This window comes from Echinops telfairi, unplaced genomic scaffold (assembly GCF_000313985.2).
Source record: "Echinops telfairi isolate 266 unplaced genomic scaffold, ASM31398v2 ScPeMD7_5;HRSCAF=22, whole genome shotgun sequence".
In the NCBI taxonomy this organism is placed as follows: Eukaryota; Metazoa; Chordata; class Mammalia; order Afrosoricida; family Tenrecidae; genus Echinops; species Echinops telfairi.
This window is the reverse complement of record NW_022103901.1, coordinates 21576698-21589233: the sequence shown is the minus strand read 5'-3', so window position 1 is coordinate 21589233 and position 12536 is coordinate 21576698. Positions and strand designations below refer to the sequence as shown.

General features: G+C 43.8%; 1 protein-coding gene and 1 pseudogene across 2 annotated transcripts in view; one reads left to right on the top strand and one right to left on the bottom strand.

The window, feature by feature from the left end:
* SCNN1B (sodium channel epithelial 1 subunit beta) overlaps positions 1 to 12536 on the top strand; it is a 71424-nt gene that overhangs the window by 32508 nt on the left and 26380 nt on the right. For both annotated transcript variants that reach the window (XM_045285410.1, XM_004705725.2), the window contains exon 2: positions 12383 to 12466. The gene's annotated coding sequence lies outside the window, so the exon portion shown is untranslated. The remainder of the gene's footprint in view (positions 1 to 12382; positions 12467 to 12536) is intronic.
* On the bottom strand, positions 2082 to 2922 carry LOC101655042 (annotated as a pseudogene).

The following is a 12536-nucleotide window of genomic DNA, read 5'->3' as shown; positions in this document are numbered from 1 at the left end:
ATATAAATATATTTACATATGTACATGCCTTTATTCAGACCTCTATAAATGTCCTTTATCTCCTAGCTCTTTCTCTTATTTCCTTTGACTTTCCTCTTGTCCCACTATAATGTTCAGGCTTCATTAGGGTTTCAGTAATTCCTCTGTTACATTACCCTTGGTCACGCCCTACCAGGCTTCCTACACCCTCCTCACCACCAATTTGGATCACTTGTTGTTCCCTTGTCCCTGGGTTTATTAACACCATTGAAGACATTTCTTTCTTTCTTTTTTGAAGACATTTCTAAAGAAGATAGAAAGACTACAGAGTCGCCATTCCAACCATAGCACAAAGGCATTTGACTGTGTGGATCATAACAAACTGCTTGAGAAGAATGGGAATTCCAGAACACTTCATTGCGGTCATGCAAAATTAGTTATGAAGTAGCAACAAAAGTAATTTTATGGTTTGGGGGTCACCACAACATAAGGAACTGTATGAAAGGGTGGTGGCATTAGGAAGGTTGAGAACCACTGCAAAATAGAATTTCTGAAGCTTTGAAAATCTTGGTGATTTGGGACTGGCTAGTGGATTTGAGCTGCCAACCTTACAGTTAGCAATCCAATGGTTACCCCACACTGCCACTAGAGCTATAGCAAACCATAGGTGCTTCATAAATACTTTGGGGATGAATAAAGAAATAGATTAAACATTGCACATTCGAACAGTGCAAAGGGAGTAACTAGCACACACACACATACGCACGCACACACAGATGTCCCCTCCCCTCAGATAATCTCTGAAACCCAAGTGAATATCTGAGCTCCTTCTTCGTCTGTTTCTGTTCTTTCGCACAAATGGACGGCGGCTTTACTGACTGTTCTGTTTTGCCCTCCCTTCACGGTATACCTTGCAGTCATTCTCAGTCTTCCGTTGGTTCAAGTGAGACGGTAGCTGGTCCCCTGCTGGGAGGACCTGGAGGAAGCCACCCTTTGTGTTGTCTGCTTTAGTCATGTGAACCCCAAAGTGTGGTGAACGTCACCCTTGAGGCATCCAGGGGCCACGTGCACCTGGAGAACACAGCTGTCCCCATTGCTACACCTTGGACTAGCCAACACCCACCAGAGCAGGTGCACCAGGTCAGGTGCCCTGTGTAAGTGCGTTGGCGAAACAAGGCTGGGAGCCAGCTGACCTGGTTTCTATTTCCAGATCTGCCTCTGACTCACGGTGACTGTGGGTACGCCTGTACACTCGAGGTACCATCTCTGTGACTTGGGCATAGGGACTCCAGCCCTGGCACACTTAAAGAGCGGCATGACAGTGCATGAAGCGCCTTGAAAGTGGTCTTAAATCCTTGAGCCAGCGAGTGCTTCAGCTGGATAGAAAACGATTTGCACAAAATTTCCTAAAAGGAAGCCAGGATGATTTTAGACGTGTCAACACCAAACCAAACCCGTTGCGCGAGTCTCATCTGACTCATGGTGCCACAGAGTAGAACTGCCACACAGACATGTCTTGGCTAGATGCTTTCTGAGAGAGGATCACCTGGCCTTTCTTCTGCAGCACTGCAGGGTGGGTTGGAGCTATCGATCTTTCATAGTCGAGGGCAAACTTCTTTAACCCAAGGACCCCTTTTTATTTATTTATCTGCATATAATAAGCGTTTAATAATTGAGGGCTTCTATGAATCCTCTTTACCATTTCAAAGTGCTAGTTCACTTGTGAACCTACCAACTCTTCCAGCGCAGTGTAAGCCTCTGGGACCAAGACCATTTCAGAGACTTCTGTGTGCCTGCGTGGGCCAGCACTCTGCCTTGTGAGAAAGAGCCCCTACGCTTAGGGTAAATAGGTGACTGTAGTGCTTTGTTAGCATTCTGCCAACCTTAATTTTCAGCATCTGCAGTATTTTATCTTTATCCAAGAATATGTGTTAGTATTTTTATAGTAAGATTCATGGCAATCTCTCATCGCCCATTAGATGTGAAAGAAAAGTTACATCGATTAAAACATAAAACCACGAATTAGTCTTCAGTGCATAAGAAAATTGCTGCTTCTGTATTTTCCAGCTCTCTCCAGTGGCTTGAAAAATCAAAATGCTCCTTCAGTTGTGTTGTTTCTTCCAGGGTTTTAAAATGAGGCGTCTGCTTGCACACTGCTCTTCAGATTCTCGATCCTTCTCTTTCCTAACGGTTCATTAGCCTCCCTGTCGAGGTTGGCATATATTGGCCCACAGAGGTCGTAAACAAATAGGGGTGATCCTAGATCCAGATGTCTTTCAAATCATTGGCCGTCCCGAAGCACTGGTCTCCATCAGGACTGAAAGGCTTCCTGGCTTCTTCAGTTAAGGCATTCTTCACGTTTGTTTGCACAGGTCTGGGTAAATGGTAGAGATTCTTATGCTGGGGTATGCAACCAGTTCAGCTCAGAGGATTGAAAATATCTCGAAGAGCATGCTTGCTGTTGCAGTACCCAGTGTCGCAGCCCATGAGACCCTTGATGTTGTTGATGGTGACCGTCAGGCCTGGTTTCCTCTGGATCCTGTGAGGCAGAACACATTTTGTCAAGGACCCCGTCCCTAGGTAGTTCAGCACCGTGAGCTCTCTGTAGACATCGGGCTGTGTCCATGAACAAAGAACATCGGGAAGGTCCTCCATTGTTGAACATAATGTCAGTTTTATCAAACTCTTGGAGAACAGGCTTGGTAGCTGCCTCATGGAATTTATGTTGATCAAGGGTCAAGGGTCAAAATGAGTACATCTTTTCCTTTTAAACTGCCATTCTCTAAACAAACAAACAAAAAGGCATTTTTGCCCCACTCTTCGGGCTGACAGCACATGAGAAACTCCTAGTTCAGGTGCCTGGTCAGGCAGCTGCTCCCCTACTGCACCTGATGCCCCAGGCACCAACACCGCCCTCTCAGCCAGCCCCCTTTCTAAAAACATACATTCACACAAAGACGGTGCTCCTACCTGTTCACGGAAGCCTTCTTCACTAATAACTGAAAACCATCCAAATGTCTCCCAGCAGGGGAATAAGTAAACAAGGTGTGGCACATCCACACAGTGGAACACTATTTGGCAACCAAAAGGGAATGACCTACTGAGGCACGCTACCACATGGATGGTGGCATGAAGGGTCAACGCACTTGGCTGCTAACCAAAACATTGGCAGTTCGAGTCCAGCTACAAGGTCCTTAGAGGAAAAGCCTAGCGATTTACTTCAGAAAAACCAGCCATGAAACCGTGGGGCACAGTTTACTTACTGAGTGGCTGTGAGTCAGACCCGACTTCTGGCTTCTGGCTTCCACACGGATGGATGCATTTAAAAAGCATGAGGTTGACTGAAAGAAGCTAGTCACCAGAGCACACCCTGTATGGTCCTTTTTCCCTGAATCCCCAGGAAAGGCAAACGGCAGTGACTGAGAAGAGCTGGTGACTGCGTGGGGCTGGGGTGACCGGTAGATTGATGTGCTATTAGTCTGAGTGACTGGGCGTCTTCCTTGAGTGTCGTTTGTAAAATCTCATGAAAGTGAACGCTTAAAATTGCTGCGTTTTGCTGTGTGAGAGCTAAAACCCAACAAAACGTGTGTTTTTTAACAAATCATTTTATTGGGGGCTCATACAGCTCTTATCACAATCCAGATATCCATCCATTGTGTCAAGCACATTTGTACATACATTGCCATCATCATTCTCAAAACATTTTCTTTCTACGAAAGTCCTTGGTATCAGCTCCTCATTTTTATCCCCTTCCTCCTCCACCCTCCCTCCCTCATGAACCCTTGATAATTTATAAATTATTATTTTTTCATATCTTACACTGACCGATGTCTCCCTTCACCCACTTTTCTGTTGTCCATTCCCCCTGGGAGGGGGTTATACATAGATTATCATGATTAGTTCCCCATTCTCCTCCTACCTTCTCCTTCCCCTCCTGGTATTGCTACTCCCATAATTGGTCCTGAGGGGTTTATCTGTCCTGGACTCTGTGTTTCCAGCTCTTATCTGTATCGGTGTACATGCTCTGGTCTAGCAGATCTGTAAGGTAGAATTGGAGTCATGATAATGGGGGGAGGCATTTAAGAACTAGAGGAAAATTGTGTGTTTCATCAGTGCTTTACTGCACCCTGACTGGCTCATCTCTTCCTGGTGACTCTTCTGTAGGGGGATGTCCAATTGTCTACAGATGGGCTTTGGGTCTCCACTCCGCATGCCCCTCATTCGCATTGATATGATTTTTTCAACAACACTTTTTAGACCCCACTTAAATGCCTTGCCATTTCAAAATCATGAGATGTCACATTTTGAAAATCTGGATGTTCCTCCTCTTTGGAGAAACCAGAAGGCTCTAGCCACTGTTTCCCGCATGGCAGCGGTCTGCTGCCATGTTTCCCGCATGGCAGTGGTCTGCTGGTGTTCTGTGGTTGTGCTCTGTGACGGGGCTGGAGCCCTTCAGTCCCTCCCCCCACCCCCAGTTGCCCTCACCCCCTGCCGTCTGACACGCAACCCACAGTCCTCACTGTTTTCATCACCTGCCCTGACTGATGCGGACAGCTGACTCTGTGATCCCTCTAAACTATAGGTTCACATCTTTCATTAAAATCCCCTGCACTTATTTTCGTAGCAAAACCTCAATTATACAAGGTTCGTAGGGCTATGAGTCCTGGGAAGCTATGTTTTCTTAATAGCTAATTGAAGGTTAACCTGAAAATTACCTAGACTCTGGTTATTGAAAACCCCTTCCTGCGCCTGTCTCAGCCGGGGTTGCCCACACGACACACCAGTATCTCTTAGCTGGGGCCATACGTGAGCTTACTAGGTTAGGCTAGAGATAAGTGACAGTTTTAGGACAGCAGTTAGAATGTCTCCAGGGCGTATTCTGGACATGGCTTCTATTTATAAATTCAAATATTTGGCTATTCAAATATTGTATATCCAGCGCTCAGCTTTTCATCTCTAAATACCATTTCCAATCAAGAGAAACCAGGATTTCTTAGGAAAATGGCTGATACCAGCTTTGGTTCAGGAAATCTACCTAATGAGCTTGGGATATCTCAGTATACCAGATATTAAGGAAAATACCGAGGGCCACCTGGATGGATACAATGGGTTTCTTGAAAGGGTTCTTAACGGTAATGAGGGAGCAATTTGAGCATCTTCAACAACAAAACGAAAGAATTTTTCAGTGAAATGAGACACAGTAAATGCGGAGAATCCCTGAGTTCATGTTGCTACCAAAAGAGGAGATGGAGTAGCACATTGCAAGGAGCCCTGGAAGAACAGTGGTTACCTGCTAGACTGCCTACTGAAAAGTCGGGGGTTCAGACCCAACCCCCATCCTGCAGGAGAAAGAGCTGGGAGTCTGCTTCCACCTAGGAGACAGTTCACTTCTGTTCTTCCGGGTGGCTCGGAGTCAGAATCGGTTTGACGGCCGTGGGTGTGGATTTCTGGCTCTAGGAGGAACCAGGAACGTTATTAATAAATAAGATCATTAGTCAATGAACCCCATCTAGGTCGTCTCTCCTGGTTTCAGGGCATTCTCAGCTATTGTCAGTAAGCCCTTTCATTTACTGCAATGCCTGCAAACTACAGTGTAAGATCTAACCCAAAGACTGGTTTAGCATGGCTCTTGACCTAAGGATGGTTTTGTCAGAGAAAGGAAGATGCTGCAGGCAAGATGCTGTATGCAGCCAATCAAGCCTAAGATAGTTCCTGTCTGTCTCTTTAAAGGGAAAGCTTGCTGATTCCAGCTTTACTGTATCATACATGTTTGCAGGAAATAAAAAATGTCTTCCTAAGAGTTGTATGAGCCCCTAATAAAATGATTTAAAAAAATAAGTCTTCATGCAAGTATTTGTAAGATTGATTTGATTCCCTCCCCACCCCAAAATTTGGTTATCTTAATGTTTCCCAAACATTAATATTTGTACAAGACCTTCATGTTTGAAAGATCACCCCTATGGCTATTTACTTCATATATAATGTTGCACCAACTCACTTGCTTTGCTAAAATAAATATGCTTTTAGTTTTTCATAGACAAACAAGGGTGGAACTATTGGGCCATGGGATAAGTGTTCATCAATTTCTAAGAAAATGCCACTGTTTTCCAAAGGGTCTGTGCCATTTTGCTTTTTAACAAGGCTTCCTGGGTGAGAGTTCTGGTTGCCCCTGAGCCTCACCAATGCTAAGTATTATCTGTCTTTCCAATGGTCAGTCTTTCTACTGGCTGTGTAGTGGCATCTCAGTTGTGTTTTCACTTGCATTTCCCTTGTAACTAATGATAGAGAGCATTTTTCCATGTGTGTTTGGGCCATTCATGTATCTTTTATAAAATGTCTTTTCAAACCTTTTGCTCATTTTCCATTAGGTTGTTTGTCTTCTTCGTATTGGGTTGTAAGGGTTCTTTTTTTAACAATCATTTTATTGGGGGCTCTTATATAACATCAATTGTATCAAGCATATTTGTACATATGTTGCCATCACTATTTTATAAACATTTAGTTTCTATTTAAGCCTTTGTTATCAGCTCCTCATCCCCCCTGCCTCCCCCTCATTTGATTTCTTTTTTTTAAATCGTTTTTATTAGGAGCTCATACGACTCTTATCACAATCCATACATACATCAATTGTGTAAAGCACATTTGTACATTCATTGCCCTCGTCATTCTCAAAACATTTGCTCTCCACTTAAACCCCCTCATTTTTTCCCCTCCCTCCCCGCTGCCCCCTCCCTCATGAGCCCTTGATAATTTATAAATTGTTTTATTTTGTCATATCCTGCCCTGTCCGACGTCTCCGTAAGGGTTCTTTACATGCTCTGCACGTCAGTTCTTTTGAAGAACAGAATACTTGAATATTTCCATTTGGATGAAGTACAGTCAATGTGTGCCGCCCCCCGCCCCCGCTGCCCTCTTTCCATGCTTTTAGTGTGCTTTCTAAACGTCTTTGCCTACCCCAGAGTTGCAAAGATTTTCTCCTGTTTTCTCCTGGAAGGTTTAGCTCTTACATTCAGGTCTCTTCATCAAGTTCAGTTTTGTATAAAATGTGTAGTAAGATTGAGATGTAATCCTTCTTAGATGGAATCCACTGTCCCAGCATCTTTTGTTGAAAGCTATCCTTCTTGCTTTTGTGGGTCTGTATCTGGATTCTCTGTTCTGTTCCCTTGGTCAATATAGTTCTCATTCCATCAATAGCTTGCTGTCCTGATGGCATTATAGTAAATCTTAATAGCAGATAGTATATGTCCTCCAATTTTGTTCTTTTTCAAGGTATTTTGGCTGTTTTAGTTTTGTTGTTTTGGGGTTGTTTGTTTGTTTGCATTTCAATGTAAAATTTCAAATCACCTTATTGATTTCTAAAACGAAGCAAGTCAGCTGGGATTTTCATGACAATTGTCTCTGAAACTGAGTGGATACACCTTTTATAAGGAAGTGGGAAGAGCAGGATGCACATGTTTTTGCATTTGCTTCCAGGAACATTTATTCCAAGTTCAGGTCCAAGGTGCTGATAGCAATCTGTGACTCTGAGAGGCAGGACCATGTCCACTCTCCTGAGTCAACAGATGGACTCAAGCTTCACTTTGCTTGTTTGGGTTGGTTTAACTTGTAAGTTGACTCCAGGCCTACTGTGAAAAGCTGTGTATGCATTCCAAACACAGCCAGCTTTCACCTGAAGGCTGTAAATCCAACAGGAACAAGGTGAAGTTGTTTGCAGCATTTATTGGCTTTCACTTGGCCGATGACCCATGAGACCGAACTAGTTAGGGACTAAGCTATTGTTGTTGCGTGCTGTCCAGTCAGTTCCAACTCATAGTGACCCGGTGTGCAACAGAACGAAACACTGCCCAGTCCTGTGCCAATCTCACAACTGTTCTTTCATAACATTGTTTTGTTTTTGTCTACCATTGACATGCTTTTTGCTACAGGTAATATTGCTTGCTTTAAATCTGTTTCCTTTCTGTTTTGTTTTGTATGATTTTTTATTTAAAAGCATTAGGGTATTGATGGATAAAAAGTAAAAACAAATATCTCTTCATTGAAGATATGGATGCTATAGAAAAATGTGGTGGAAAAAAAAAAGAGGTGCTTGGCTATCAGAAAGAATAGCGTCTGGGGTCTTAAAAGTCTGTCTGAAAACAAGTATCCACTTAAGTGAGGCATCAACTAAGCCCACCTGGAATCATACCAGCTTATGTGATCCAAGGATTATAAATAATAAAACCCAAATCTGAAGGAGGGAGCTTAAATTAATATTGAAGCTTAAATTCTGAACACTTGACTTGCAGAAGGTTATGGAGACAGTGGAAACCCAAAATTCAAAATCACCAGGAAGAAAGACCTGGTGATCTACTTTCAGAAATAAGCCAATGAAAGCCCTGTAGCTCACAAAGGCCCAATCTGTTGTACCTGGACTCATCGTGAGCCAGAGGCCATTGGCACCTAGTTCTTCTCCGGTCTTTGTTATTCACGGAGAGACCTTGACATGTGTATGATGTGGCTGAAAATAACATAGTTTGGGTTAGAGACACATTGGTTCTCAAAGCGACATCTTTGCTCTTTAACACTTCAAAGAGATCTTGTGCAGCAGATACCCCCAATATGCCCAAATAAACCATTCGGCTTTTTAACTGCTGCTCCCATGGGTATTGATTGTGAACCCAAGTAAAATTAAGTCCTTGACAACTCAGATCTTTTCTCCATTTATAATGATGCTGCTCGTTGGTCCGGTTTTGAAGATCGTTGTGCTGTTCATGTTGAGGTATAATCCAGTCTGAAGGCTGTGGGTAGTCTGACCTTCATCAGTCAGGGCTTCAAGTCCTCTTTGCTTTCAGCAAGTAAGGCCATGTCATCTGCATATGGAAAGTTTTTAATAAGCCTTCCTCCAATGCTGTTGCCTCCTCCTACTTCATATGACTGACTTCTAAGATGATTTGCTCAGCATACAGATTGAACAAGCATGGTGAAAGGATACAACCCGGGGACACAACCTTCCAGATTTAAATTATGTCATATCCCCCGGTTTTGTTCGAACAACTGCCTCTTGGTCTTTGTACAGTTTCTACATGAACACGTTGAAGTGTTCTGGAATTCACCGTCTTCACAATGTTATTCATAGTGTGTTGTGAGCCACACAATTGGATGCCCTTTCATAGTAACTAGAACACAAGTCAACATCTTTCTGGTACTCTCTGCTTTCAGCCAAGATCCATCCCATGTCAGCATTGATAATCATTGTTCCACATCCTCTTTCTGAATCCAACTTGAATTTCTGGAAGCGATGTACTGCTGCAAGCCTGTTTTAATTGTTCTCAGTACAATTTTACTTACATGTGATATGGATAGTGTTTGATCGATTCCACATCCCATTGGATTGTCTTTCGTTGGAGGAGGCAGAAGTATGGATTTCTTCCAGTTGATTGGCCTGGCTGTCTTCCATATTTCTTGGCATAGATGATCACCTCCAGTGTTGCATCTATTTGTTGAAACATCTCAATTAGTGGTTGCCATTTATGTTGTTGTTGTTGTTGTTGTTTTAAGGTATCTGCAATGAATAAGCACCAAGGCCATATTCTCCAGCAGTGCTTCCTTCTCTGTTGCCAATGTTCCCCTTAACCTGAATGTTTAATCAGGTTAAGATGGTAGTCGTGGTATTTTCAGTTGCCTTATAGGCTTGTGAAAGTTGGACATTGCATAAAGAAGACCAAAGAAGAATCGGTGCATCTGAATTGTGGTCCTGGAGGAGAACATTGAAAACACCATGGACTGCTAAAGACGAACCAATCTGTTTTGGAGAAAGTGTGGCCAGAGTGCTCCTGAGAGGCAAGGATGGCGAGACTTCATCTTACATAGTTTGGACATGTTGCCAGGAAAGACCAGTCCCTGGAAAAAGGACAGCATGGTTGGTAAAGCAGAGGGGCAGCAAAAAAGAGGGAGATCCCCGACAAGTGGCTTGTCACTGTGGCTGTAACAACAGGCCCCTAAGCATCGGAACAATTGTGAGGATGGCTCAGGACAGGGCAGTGTTTCGTTCTGTTGTACACGGTTCGCTATGGGTCGGAGTCATTTCAATGGCACTGTGGTAGTTGTGTAATCTACTGTCAATTTGAAACTTAAGAGTCAAGGTGTGGAGTTTAACCTGTCGATCAGGTCGCAGCTTGATGACCTCATGTGGAGGCGCTGAGGAGATAAAAGCTCGCTGGAGGCGGGACACACACAGACTTCCTGGGAGACATTCCAGCTGAGAAGACACATGGAGCTACGAGAGCCCTGAAGCTGAGGGAGCCACGTGGAGACCCCTGCCAGTGCTAAGATGCCTCTACTGCCCCTGGATCCACAAGACTTCCCACCCACTGGCCTGTGAGCCTCCTGCATTCGGCATCATTGCATGTGTTGCATGAGTCTGAAGAAGACTTTATAGATTGGTATCGGACATATGGACTTGATCTGGACTGGGCTGGGATGTTTTCTCAATATTCAATTGCTCTTGTATATAAAGCTCTTTATTATACATATATAAGTGTCTATGAACTTGTTTCTCTAGTCTACCCAGACTAACACAGGCACCTAATAAAACAACAAGATCATAAAAATTGGTTAACACAAAACAAAAAAAAAAACTTCAATTTCGTCAGCTTTGGCCTTGGTGGTTGGTACATACATCAAATATAAGGCATATTTTGCCTCTTCCTTATAGGCCTGTGGGTCACCAATGCACTGCACTTCAGGATAGCGCTTGGATGGTTCTTTAAATGAAGCTGATACCATGCCTTTTCCACTTGTCATGCTCACATAGTAGACCATATAAGTGTCCTATGAAAAATGGTCAGCACTCAATAAAAGTATTTCATTTTTTAAAAAGAGGATGGTGCAAAAAGTGGTCAGCACTGGGCCGTTTCAGTCCCCATGTCCATGATATTGATCTTTATATACTCTCTTTTGGATGACTTCCAAGTTTTCTAGATTCATGCTCTGTACATCCTGCCTGCCGATTGATTCTTGATTGATTCTTCATGAATGCCTGCAGGTGTTTCGTTTCATTTTGAGTTGCGTCACATCAGCAAACGAAGGGTCTGGAAGCCTGGCTCGAGCCACATCAGTAAAGGCAAACCTACTTCGAGGCGTATCAGCCAAGGAGGTGGAGAAACTGGGAACCTCGTCCACTGCTGACGGGAATCTGAGATAGAGCAGCCGCTGTGGAAAGCAATTTAGAGGTTCCTCAAAAAGTTCAGTGGAGAATTACCACATGATCCAGCAATTCCACTCCTAGGCATATCCATACCCAAGAGAGCTGAAAGCAAGACCGCCCTCATATATGTTGCAGCTCTCGGTACAATAAGCAAAACGTGGAAACAACCTCCATGTCCATCAACAGATGGGTGGGCAAGCAAAATATGTTCCGTGCACGGATATACCATGGGGTTTACTCCGCCACAGGAAGGAATTAAGTCCCAATCGATGCTACAAACATGGATGAACCTTCAAACTAGTATGCTGAGTGCAACAAGTCTATCACAAAAGGACACATATTGTACGATTCCACCGATAGGAAATGCCTAGCACAGACAAGTGTACAGAAAACAAAGACTATCCGTGGTAGTTTAGGAGGAAGGGGCCAGGAACTGCCCCCTTTCACAGGAACTGCTTGTTCTGGGTGATGGAAACATTTGGAACAGGATATGGATGGTGGCTGTGCAAGGTCGTGAAATCAATGAATGTCACTGAATTGTACGCAGAACAACATGTTAAAATGGCACCTCGATTTTTAAAAAATGGAAAGTTTTAAAGCAGCTTTGATGGCATCAGACTCCCATTCCTCTAAAGGTTCCAGTTCTCAAATCCTTAACACGGCCACGGGCTTTACACAGCCTGGCTCTGCCCTGCTCCACGGGTTCCCTCCCATCTCCCAGCCTTGGCTGGACCTGTCCCCTCCACTAGAATGCCCTGCCTCTCCATCCAGCTGATGCTGCTGGTCCTATCACAGCTTCCCTCTGGCTTCTTCAAGGGCTCCCTTAGGTCTCCCCTTTTGAATAGCAGTAACTGCACCGGGTGCCAAGTCTTAACCCACCTTCTACATAGTGTCCCCACAGTGGTGGCATGTGGTATGGGGGTACAGACTGCACCAGGAGATGCTGTCAGAGGGGGTGACACCAACTGTCTACAAAATGTGCAGTGTTTCCGCAGAAATTTTGTGGCTTAAAAATATCCCTTTCATTAGTTATGACAACCAAAAACGTTTCAAATGCCCAGCTTCCATGTATCGATCCATCTCCAAAGCTAACACTATGCTGAGTGGCTCTTCGAAGCGTGGTATGTGCTCCCGGCAAGGCTGTCATGATGACCCAGTGACAGTGAGGCTTCAAATCACGTGGTGTTTGCTAACACTCGCTTTTGTTTTTACTCGTAGGTATATACCCTAAAAGGATTGTTGCAGGTGTTTCTTAATTGCTGATTTTGTCAAAATTCCAGGTGTTTTACCTCTGATCTTGTGGTAAGTAGTAGTTATGAGCCTATATCAATAACTATTTGGAGAATGAAGCAGTAATTAAAAGAAAAGATGG